Source organism: Macaca mulatta, chromosome 13, assembly GCF_049350105.2.
Source record: "Macaca mulatta isolate MMU2019108-1 chromosome 13, T2T-MMU8v2.0, whole genome shotgun sequence".
Taxonomy (NCBI): Eukaryota; Metazoa; Chordata; class Mammalia; order Primates; family Cercopithecidae; genus Macaca; species Macaca mulatta.
The window spans coordinates 118,450,820-118,462,693 of NC_133418.1; the positions used below are offsets into that span (position 1 = coordinate 118,450,820).

An 11,874-nucleotide genomic window follows, 5' to 3' on the forward strand; every position below is an offset into this window, starting at 1 on the left:
GATTCTCAGCTTGGTTGCTGTTGGTGTGTAAGAGAGCTACTGATTTTTGTTTATTAATTTTGTATCCAGAAGCTTTGCTGAATTATTTTGTCAGTTCTGGGAGCTTTCTGGAGGAGTCATTAGGGTTTTCTAGGTATACAAACTTATCATCAGCACACAGTAACAGTTTGACTTCCTCTTTACCAATTTGGATGCCCTTTATTTCTTTCCTTTGTCTGATTGCTCTGTCTAGGACTTCCAGTACTATGTTGAATAGAAGTGGTGAGAGTGGGCATCCCTGTATTGTTCCAGTTCTCAGAGGGAGTGCTTTCAACTTTTCCCTGCTCAGTATTATGTTGGCTGTGTATTTATCATAGGGCTTTTACCACATTGAGATATGTTCCTTGTATGCCAATTTTGCTGAGGGTTTTAATCATACAGGGATGCTGGATTTTGTCAAATGCTTTTTCTGTGTCTATTGAGATGATCATGGGATTTTTGTTTTTAATTCTGTTTATGTGGTGTATCACATTTATTGATTTGTGGATGTTAAACCATCCCTTGAATATTCTTTATATATTCTGGATACAGGTCTTTCATACAATGTGTGATTTAAAAATATTTTTTCCAATGTATAGCTACCCTATTTTTCTTTCAATAGTATATTTTAAAGAGTAGATGTTCTTTCTTTTGATGAGATTCAATTTATCATTTTTAATAGATGATTTTTTAAAAATTATATCTAATCTAAGTTCAAATCATAAGATTTCCTCCTATGTTCTCAACTAGAAATTTTATAATTTTCAGTTTTGTATTTAGGTCTATGATCCTTGTAGAGTTAATTTTTGTGTAGAGTGCAAAATATTGATTGCGGTTCCTTTTATTACATATGGAAATCTGATTGTTCCAGCATCATTTGTAAAGAGACTATCCCATCTCCATTGAATTGCCTTTTGCCTTTACTCCTTAGATAAAAATCAACTGGTCATATATGCTTGATTACATATCTGGATTCTATTTATGTCCATTGATCTATATGTCCTCTCTTTCTGTAATATCAGTCTTGAGTGTTGTAGCTTTACGTTAAATCTGGGCATCATTGTGAGTCCTCCTAACTTTGTTTTCTCTTTTTCAATTTGTATTATGGGTTCTAGTTACTTTACCTTTCTATATAAATTGATTGGAATTGTGTTGAATCTATAGACAAATTGAGAGAGTTGACAGCATTGAATCTTCCATTCTATGACAAAGTATGTATTTCCATTTAATTAGATTGTATATTATTTATTACATCAATATTTAAAACAAAATTTCAGCATACAGATTTTGTATAAATTTTTAAAGTTTTGTAACTATTTCAAGCTTATTGAACTATTGTAAATGATACCATTTTTCAAATCAATTTTCATTTTTTTTTGTGGCTAACATATTTAGATACCATTAGTTTTTCCATATTGGCATTGTACTCTCTTGCCTTTCCAAACTTAGGATTAATTCTGTTTATAGATTCTTTTTGATTCTCTTTGTAGCCAATTCATGTCATCTACAAAAAAAAAAGAAAAAGAAAATGGCTGGGCGCAGTGTCTCACGCCTGTAATGTCAACACTTTGGGAGGCCAAGGCAGGCGGATCCCTCGAGGTCAGGAGTTTGAGACCTGCCTGAGCAACATGGCGAAAATGTGTCCCTACAAAAAATACAAAAATTAGCTGGGCATGATGGTGCAGGCAGCTGTAGTCCCAGCTACTTGGGAGGCTAAAGTGGGAGGATTACTTGAGTCCAGGAAATCAAGGCTGCAGTGAGTAGAGACTGTGCTGCTGCACTCCAGCCTGAACGAGACCTTGTCTCAGAAAAAAAAGTAATAATAATAATAATAATAATGTTTTATTTCTTTATTTTCAATTTTCTTGTCTTTTTTTCTTTATTGATTTATTGAACTTGCTAAGATCTCTAGTATAATGTTTAATAGTAGTAGGGCAATTTTTTTTGATGATGTCTTATATTTGGTTGAGGAAGTTTATTTCTGTTTCTAATCTACTGACTTTTAAAAGAATCATGAATTTATTTATCAAAGACTATTTCTGCATGTATCAATATAATTTCATGGTTTTTTACATTTTTTAGTTTTTTCATGATGAATTGTACAGATTGATTTTATTTTTAAATATTGAACCAGCCTTGCATTCTGAGAATAATCTCTACTTGATCATGATGCATTCTATTTTGGTGGATTTGGTTTGTTAGTATTTTGTAAGGACATTTGTGTTTATATATCTGATATATATATATATATATGTCATATGTATATCTCACACATATATGTAAGTGATTTTATGCTATGTATCTTTTTTCTTCTGATATATTTTTCTGGTTTTGATGTTAGTTTAATGCTAACCTCATAAAATAAGTTGGGAAGTGGTCTTTTACTTATATTTTGAAAGAATTTGTATAGAATTACTATAAATTGTTAAGGAAAATTTTTGTAGCATTTGCTAGTGAATATGTTTATGTTTCGACTTTTCCTTTGTGGAAGCTTTTTACTACAAATTCCACTTATTTAGTAGAATTAAGATTATTCAAGTTATCTAATTTTTTATTGAGTAATTTTGGTTTCATTATGTCTTTCAAGGGAATTTTTTAATTTATAATTTCATTTTATAGATTTATATTAAAAGTTCTGAATATGAGTGGCTCTCTGCCTACTCCTTTCACCACCTTCATATCTTAAGTGAATAATGCGTTCTCATCAAGAGGCCTAAAACTAATCACCAGCTGACAGCAGTTCACTTTTTGAGTTACAAAAAACTTTCCCTCTCAGGCCATTTATTTTACTGATAAGCAACCTAACTGTATTATAGTTTCTAAAATATTATCTCCAAAGCCCCTAGAAGATGCATACATTTAGTCCAAAAGGTTTAATAATTCCCCAAGCTGATGTTTCCCTTTCTCCTTTGATATTGGCATAATTTGGAGTGTCCATTGTCTGTTTTATTTCATATTGGGACAAGCTGAACAGGGACTAAGGTGAAGGCAGAGAGGCATCCAAGGCAAATCATTTAAGGAGGCACTACAAATACAAGGTCAACACTTGCAGGAACCTAACAAAGAGTGTCTCCTTAAAATTTTTGTCCTAGGTGCCTTATCTAGTTCTGAACTTTTTAATGTGAATTCTTTTCTTTCCTTTTTTTTTTTTTTTTTTTGAGATGGTCTGGCTCTCAAAGGCTGGAGTGCACTGGCATGATCTCGCCTGACTGCAACCTCTGCCTCCTGGGTTCAAAGGATTCTCTTGCCTCAGCCTCCCAAGTAGCTGGGCTTACAGGCGTGTACCACCACACCTGGCTAAGTTTTGTATTTTTAGTGGAGACAGGATTTCACCATGTTGGCCAGGATGGTCTTGAACTCCTGACCTCAGGTGATCCACCCACCTTAGCCTCCCAAAGTGCTGTGATTACAGGCATCAGCCACTGTGCTGGGCCTGAATTCTTTATGTTCTCTAAAAATTCAAAATTATTTTTTAGTATTTTATCAGAAATACTGGAGGCATCAATTTAAAAGGAATGCACAGAAGATCCTTCATCACTACTTTCAACCAAGCAGTTCTGGGCTGGAGATCCTAGATCAAGCTACTGGCAGATTTGGTGTCTGGTGAGGGCTCTGCTCCTGGTTTGCAGATGGGTGTCCTCTCATTATGCCCTCGCATGGTTGAGAGAAAGATCGTCGTTCTGTTTCTTCTTAGAAGGGCACTAATTGTATTCATGAGCTCCACCCTCATGACCTAATCCCCTCCTAAAGGCCTCACCTCCTAGTATTATTATATTGGGGGTTTGGATTGCAACATATATATTTGGGGGAGTAGGCACAAACATTCAGCTCATAACATCTTGTGAATCACTTTTAATAGCAATGTTGGAACATTGCTTTAAAAATGATGCAGACCCTATTTCCATATATGCATTAGGAAATTCTTGCATTGCTATAAAGAAATATGGGAAATGGGTAATTTAAAATAAAAGAGATTTAATTGGCTCACAGTTCTCCGGGCTTTCCAGGAAGCATGGTGGTGTTGACATCTGCTTGGCATCTGGGGAGGCCTCAGGAAGCTTCCAATCATGGCAAAAGGTGAAGACAGAGTAGGTATGTCACATAGTAAAAGCAGGAATAAACGAGAGAGAGAGAGTAGGGGGGTGGTGCCAAACACTTTTAAATGACACATCTCATATGAATTCAGGGCAAGAGCTCACTTATCACCAAGGGGTTGGCCCAAACCTTTCATGAGGGATCTGCCCCCAAGATCCAAATGCCTCTGCCAGTCTCCAACATTAGGGACTACATTTCAACATGAGATCTGAGTGGGGACAAATATCCAAACTATATTAAGAAGAAACGCAGTAGTTCCCAATTTCGTCCCTCACCACCCTCCCACATACCAAATCATATATGTGAGGAGTACTTTTATATGTACAACTTGCCCTATTTAGAACTGTTCTGGAATAAGTGCACTTCCCATAGTACTATCTAAAACTCCATCCCCTGCACTTTCCTTCAAGAAAGCACATGACAATATCAATAATGCATTGCATTTTAGGAACAAAGTTAAATATCTTCTAATTTATTTTAACCATTAATAAACTGTTTTAACTCTTTTTATAACAATTATTTTTAGATCGATTCACAAGTGATTACAACACACACTACAGCAAGATGGATAATTGCTGTCCTAATGCATACGTTACTCTAAACATTATTACATACAATGATATTGCCAAGGATTTAAAATTTTGATCAGCTGTTTCAGGAAACTAGGAGCTTTTAGCTAAATGAATGAATCATGGAGAAGAGTCCCACCATTTCTCGTTCAAGATTGGTGACTCAGTGTCAGTGGGGCATGAGACTTCTATGATCTGACCTTAGAATGACCCCTTTTTATTGTGGAACAAGGTTTTAAGCTAGGCCATTCCCCTGGAGCCATAAAGGATTGACTAGGGAAGATTGCACTGAGCTTTGCTATGAACAGAGCTGCTGCATTTTTGTGATTTTTCCCCAGTCTGTGGTTTTTCCTGAGCCTGTATCCAGACAGTGGTCATTCCAAGTCCAGCTTGGCTGTCTGTTACAGCTTCTGTTTGACTATGTCTTTATACTCTTGCCTTATTAAGTTATAAAATTGTTTATTGCTTTACTGTCTCAGCTCAAAGGTGAATAACAAAACCCCAAGCACATGTCAGCCTTGGAAATCTAGTATTGACCTTCCTGGGCCCTCAGTGCTTGCTCATTTCCCATACCTAGCATTTATGTTTCCAACGCTTCATCTACACCTTCATTCACTACTACCTATATGTCGTTTGCCTTATTATCTATGGTAAGTATACCGAGTTCTAGTAAAATAGTGTTTCAAGCGCAAGTTTACACATTCCTTATATTAACTTTACTTCAATACTTTCCATTTCTTTTTTGCTTCAGAACCAGGAGTTGAAAATATTTACATTTGTCTTTTAAAGAGGTTATAAAGTTGTCACAAGGACATGGGACGTGCTGGCTATTTTTCCCTTTTTACTATTTTATGGCATCCAATTAGGTGGATAATAAAATTCTTATTTTACTAATGAGTAATCCAAGACTTCAGGAATAAAAGTACCATGCTTAATGTCACACAACTAACAAGAGGCAGAACCAGTATTTAAATATAAATATGTCTTATTTCGAAATTTGTTTGTTTTACCAAATCCTGTAGCTCTTTCCAAGACTCCTAACCTTTACCTTTTCTTTCTACCCCTAAGAATACATACGATTTTCACATATGAAGTCTCTTTTTAACCTTTTGCTAGTTAATTAGTGAAGCAAAATGCAATGAATTTTGCAAAATGTCATGCAAAAAATGAAGCAGAACAGAGAATCAGGAAATGTTAAACCATGGTTAGTAGCATTGCATATCAGCATTGGTTTGATTGTAATTTCATTGTTCTGGACTCTCACTTATTTAGTTGGTGTCCCTGAGGCCTGCAGTCCTTCCCGGTGCTGAGAGTGGAGCTTCCCAGGCTTTCATTCTCTCCAGGACCTCAACCTTCCTTGTTCCATGTACAGACATAATAAGCCCTTTCCACTTACCTTTTGTAAGAAATTGTATTCTTTCCCACAGGTGAGACCTAGAGAAACATTTGAGTCCTCTTTGATCATGTCCTTAGTCATTTCCCACTCCTGATAATGTGTTTGTAAGATTAATATGAGAACTTCAGTAAGACTGCACTTGAAGGGGTGCAGCTACATACACCAAGCTTATGTGTCACTGGTGAGGAATCTATAAAGCACTGACATGAGTGGAGTGATTTCCATTTCTCTTCAGCAGCCATCTCATGTCAAAGACCATCTGGCAATTCAAATCCTGAGTTATTAAGGCTACAGAATTATGGCCATATCTAGTTTCTATGCACAGCCTTTCCCTGAGTAGAAGGCACAATTAATTACCAGATCAAAATTGGGCTGGGATTTGCTTTGTAAACTGCTAAGCAGTTTAACTGGGTTGTAGAGAAAGACTCTATATGACATTAAATGACCTTCCTAAAAGCTTATTTCTCCCCCAACTGCTCATGTTGGAATCAATTTCAGGAGTCATTCACAATGAGTGGTTTATTAGCTTTCTAAATGCATTTACTACATGCCAGATGTCCAGCTCACACCAGCCTGCTGCTTGCCTTTCACTGACCCCTTCGATGAATGCTATGGACTTGGATCCAGCGCCAAGGAAACACGTCACAGAGCAGTGTGTGGTTGGCATACGAAGCTCCACCGAGGAAGAAGATATTACCCAGGTGTGGGCAAAGAGAATGACATTACCAAGCAAGGTCATAATGATGACGAAAAATAGATTTTTCCAGGTTGAATTTAGAAATACATTGTTTTCTCAGAATTCTCAGTGTGTTTCATGCATTTAAAAATTCCTTTGATTAGAACCAAATTGATTAAAACTAAATGTAGAAAAGACCTTCTTGACAGTTCCAGGGCTATTCTATAGCTGGCTTGAATTTGATTTTTTAAAAATATCTCATTAATCCAAAATGTTCTGCATAAGAGATCTGTACATCTGTTTCTTCACTTATATGATTGGATAATTATCATTTATTTTCAGTAGGTCATTCTGAACAAAATGCAAGTTAACCATTAAACGATTTCTGCATTTGAATATGACATATTTTCATAAAAAGACATGGCTTAAATAGTACTTCTCATCAACCAAGTATCTTGATTCTTTAATACGTTTACTAAGAGAACTAACCATTGCCCTGATTTTCATGAAAAGAAAAAAATCAAATTATTGGTTTTCTCCTTCATATTGCCTTTCTATGCACAAATGACAATATAGCCATTGTTCAGATTCTCCTAAAAAGTTTAATTGACAATGGCATCAAAATTATTCAAATATTCTTAAAAAATATGTGTGTGACAGTATAAGCAACGGTGGAACTGGTCAAAATAATTAAGGATTATTAAATATTTACTATGAAATAAATGCAAATGCATTCAAAATACATAGAAAAATATTGGTTAAATATAATTTTGCAATAAAGATGACAAATGCTTTATTTGTACCTTTTATTATGTTATTACTATAATAAGTACAAATGTAAAATATGTATTTATTTTGTAGCAATAGATTATAAAAGGGTAAAGGTAGGCATCAATAAATAGAGGTAAAATGAAACATCCACAGAATGCAAATAAATACAAATGCAACATTTCTAATATCAAACATCACATCTGACTGTTTTCCTGATGTCACAATGAGACATTTTCTTTATATCTGTTGGGTCTAATAAAATGCGATAGTTAATAATCATATTTTTTGGATGGCATGGGGCAAACTGAACTATGTAGTAAACCATAATGAGCATTGTTAGACTGTTTCTAAATTTCACAGGGAAACAAATTACTTTGTTGGTTGCTAACTTGCCATGCCCACACAGGTACTTTGTCAAAACTTCTTAATTGTGATGATAAAAATTTGGAAATTATTCAGATTAATGTGAATATGTTAAAGTTGTTTTTCAACAACAGTAAGTAAAAACCATATATATAAAACAACATATCTAATATATATGTAATATAATTGTAATATATGTAATATACATGTACTGACTCACGCAATTGTGGAGACTGAGAAGTTCCATAGTCTATCTGCAAGCCGGAAAACCATCAAAGCTGGTGGTATAATTTGGTCCCAGTCCGAAGACTTGAGAACTGGGAGCTCTGATGCCTGAAGGAAGACACAAGATGGAAGTCCCAGCTCAAAACAGATAGAAAATTCACCCTTCCTTTACATTTTTCTTCTATTCGTGTTCTCAGGGGTTTGGGTGAGGGCCATCCACATTGGTGAGGATAGATATTGTTTACACCGTCTACCAATTCATGTGCCAATTTCTTCCAGAAACACCCTCACAGATATACCCAGAAATAATGTTTTACCAGCTGTCTGGGCATCCCTTAGACTAGTCAAGTTGACACATAAAATTAACCATCACTCCAAGTAAAACTCGTTTTGCCTTCTCTGGAAATATTTAAGGAGAGAAAAGTAACACTGAGCAGAACAGTATAGAGGAAAGAGCCATGCGCATCACAAAAGCCTACGAATCACATTTGTGAGCCATCACTTACTTGTCTGCAAAATGGATGGGATGGCAGGGCTGTGGTGAAGCATAGATACAACATACAGACATGACCTAGCTTTGTGCCATGCATCTAGATCCTTAATGATGACAGTGAGATAAAGATTACTTATATCAAACAGTTCTTGGACTTTTCCCTGACTCTCATCAGTGAAGTGCATCCTAGCTTAACCTCCTAGTCCTGTTTCCCTTCCTTGCTCTCCATGCCAGACAAGGTTCTCATGACCACATGAAACACAACCGCGAGAAAAGGAGAGGTGAAGAAAGGCAGGAGGTAGCAGGCCTAGGAGTGCAGAAGGTGAGGTTGGGCATGTGGGTTCAGGAAAGGCATGAATGTGACTACCATATATGAAGAAAGAAGGGAGAGAGAAGACCTAAGCATGATTGCTGTGGTCTGCTTACATTCTTTATGCTGTTTGTAAAAAGTAAGTGAAGGGTACGTTACTGTAAAATTGCTTTTGGTTCCTGGAACATGGTCTTTGGGATTCATCACTGCTCTGAGACTGAGTTACGTAGATCGTGACTTCACTAGCATTACAATGCATATAGTCATTATTTTCCAGAAGAACTTAAGTGTGCTTCTATCTTCTGCTTTGACATACATGGAGTAGACCTTTCCCATTCATTTTTCTTTTTTTCTTTTTCTTTTTTTGAGACGGAGTCTCACTCTGCCAAACAGGCTGAAGTGCAGTGGTACGATCTTGGCTCACTGCAACCTCTGCCTTCCAGTTTCAAGCTATTCTCCTGCCTCAGCCTCCCAAGTAGCTGGGATTACAGGTGCCCACCACCACGCCTGGCTAATTTTTGGTTTTTTAGTAGAGATGGGGTTTCACCATGTTGAACAGACTGGTCTCAATCTCCTGACCTTGTGATCCACCCGCCTCGGCCTCCCAAAGTGTTGGGATTGCAGGCGTAAGCCACCGCGCCTGGCCTCCCATTCATTTTTCATACCCAGATCCTTCTTATCTCAGAAAGTCCAGCTACCATGCCTTCCACGACGCTCTCTGTCCCAGATTTATCTATGTGATGGAAATATTTTGCACAAACTTCCTTTGTGTTTGATCTCTACCTATGTACAATCAGATTCTTCAGAGAAGAGCCTGAGCTGGAAATTAGGGTGCATGAGATTCATGAAAGGAAGGACTATGAACAGCAGAAAGGGAAGAGACTTAGTATTGGGCAGGGGAGGAGCTAAGGACAGGTGTGTTTTCAGCAGGACTCTGCCTCTGGCCTCCTCACATAGGGTGTTCTGGAACATGAACTGTGTCCTGAGTTGGTCCGCCCAGAGGGCAAGGAAGTCAGGCTCCCTTGTTGGTCCATGGGCTGTGGGCTTTATACAACCTCCTGGGAAATAAAGCGATTCTTCCGTACGGCTGAAAGCGGTTCTCTGGGGAGACAGCACCTACCCAGGAGTAGCCAATGCACACCAACCTAACCCAGAGGGTCCGCACACTGTATTAATAGCATCCATTACTGACTTTTCCTGATGACCCTTCTCACGTTTCACCTTGTGTTATATGAATTCATATTTTTGTCATATTTATACTAAATTGTGAGCTCCTTGAGGACAAATTAAGTGCAATATTTATATTTGAAGTTTTCACAATACCTAGCTTGGCTCCTGGATAACAGAGCACTGGAAATAACTTTGAAATTACTTGCCAGGACTTAATTTATAACTGGATGGGGCTCTAGAATATAATTTCAATTCATTCTATCTTACTGTAGAGCAGACCATTACTATTCACGGGGAAACTTCCTGAAAGTCCAGAAATGGGCAAAATTCCTAACACTGATATAACCAGAGTTACCAAGGTGTATGAGTATCAAAAAGCAAGGGTGGGATAAGAAGGGCATGGGCTAACTAGGCATAGCGACTTGTTCCTACATGTTAGACTTACAGTGTAAAGTTAATATCCAGGCCTCCACAAAATGACACGTTTCTACACATTGTGAACCTTCTGGATTCCTATACAGTCTGATTTGGAAATATTAAATCTGTGAATGCCATGTGTTTGGTAGGCATAATTGTTAAGTTAATAAATGATGCATAAAATGGAATAATGTATTATAAATACATATGTTAAAAACCCTTGAAAAAGCATTGAGTATAAAAATGAAAAGGAAACCTGAGAATAACTGTTTTATTCACACTTCCCATTCCTCGCTGGTTTTATCCAATCTCATTGCTTCATACGCCCTCTGTATTCTGAGGTTTATGTCTCCTTCTATAGTTCATCTATGCTATTAAGTATGCAGACATAACCTCCCCCAAATGAAGCTCTTGATCTTCCCTGCAAACACTGACGTCTTGTGTTTATCATCATCTAAGTCTCTGGCAAATCTAATCCTAGTACCTCGAGTCACAAAAGCTGTGGATTATCCCTGACTCTTGTCTTTTTCTCACACTGAATACTCAATTCCAATACAAGCTGTAGGTGTTACCTACAAAACATGCACAGACTCCAACCACTGTTTCCACTACACTGTCACCTCCACAGTCCAAGCCATCATCATCTCTCTTGGATGACTGCAATAATCTTCCTGCTTTTACCCAGTTTCTGTCTTTGACCTACTTCACAATGTTTTTAATACAGTCCCCAGAATGTTCCTGTTAAAATATAAGTCATAGCATTTCACACCTCTGCAAAAAAAAAAAAAAAAAAAAAATTACCTTTTGTGTGAAAATATACTTTCTTTACTTATTTGGTCATTTACTCATATATTCATCTTACATACCTGTATTGATTATCTTCAATGCCAAATACTAAAATCTCAAGGAAGACTAAAACAAAAGTGTTCTTTTCCAGAGTCATGCTGTATTATCCAGAATACTTATACGTCTGCAATCCAAAGATTGGCCACCCAAACTTCTTCATTTATGAAGTGTTTCTCAAAGTAGTTGATTGCCTGAAATTGGATGATAGTAGCCTCAAGAAACACTTATAAACATTAGCCAATTACAGAGTATTTTGGTATGTTTGAGGCTTTATAAATCCCTGACCATCCAGGGACTTAAAATCCTGTTGGCAGAGACCATCAATATTAAAACACTTATTTTCACAGACATTTATTAGTTACTAATTTTGTGCTAGGAATTGTGCTAGGTAAAAGGGGATATAATGATAACATAATGCCTTGACTTTGTTGTTAAAAATGTTTTAGTCTAGTTGGGAAGAAGGCAGGTTTACACAATACATTTAGAGCAGTGGTTTTCAACTCTGACTATACATTGAAGAATCCA

At 36.8% G+C, this 11,874-nt stretch overlaps 1 long non-coding RNA gene across 1 annotated transcript; it reads left to right on the forward strand.

Annotated features, from left to right (window-relative positions):
• The first annotated feature begins 2,218 nt into the window (after positions 1-2,218).
• Positions 2,219-11,595, forward strand: LOC114671849 (uncharacterized). The gene is made up of 3 exons (XR_003721981.2): positions 2,219-6,109; positions 6,633-6,779; positions 11,441-11,595. It is a non-coding gene; the product is annotated as an uncharacterized LOC114671849 (long non-coding RNA).
• The last annotated feature ends 279 nt before the right edge of the window (positions 11,596-11,874 follow it).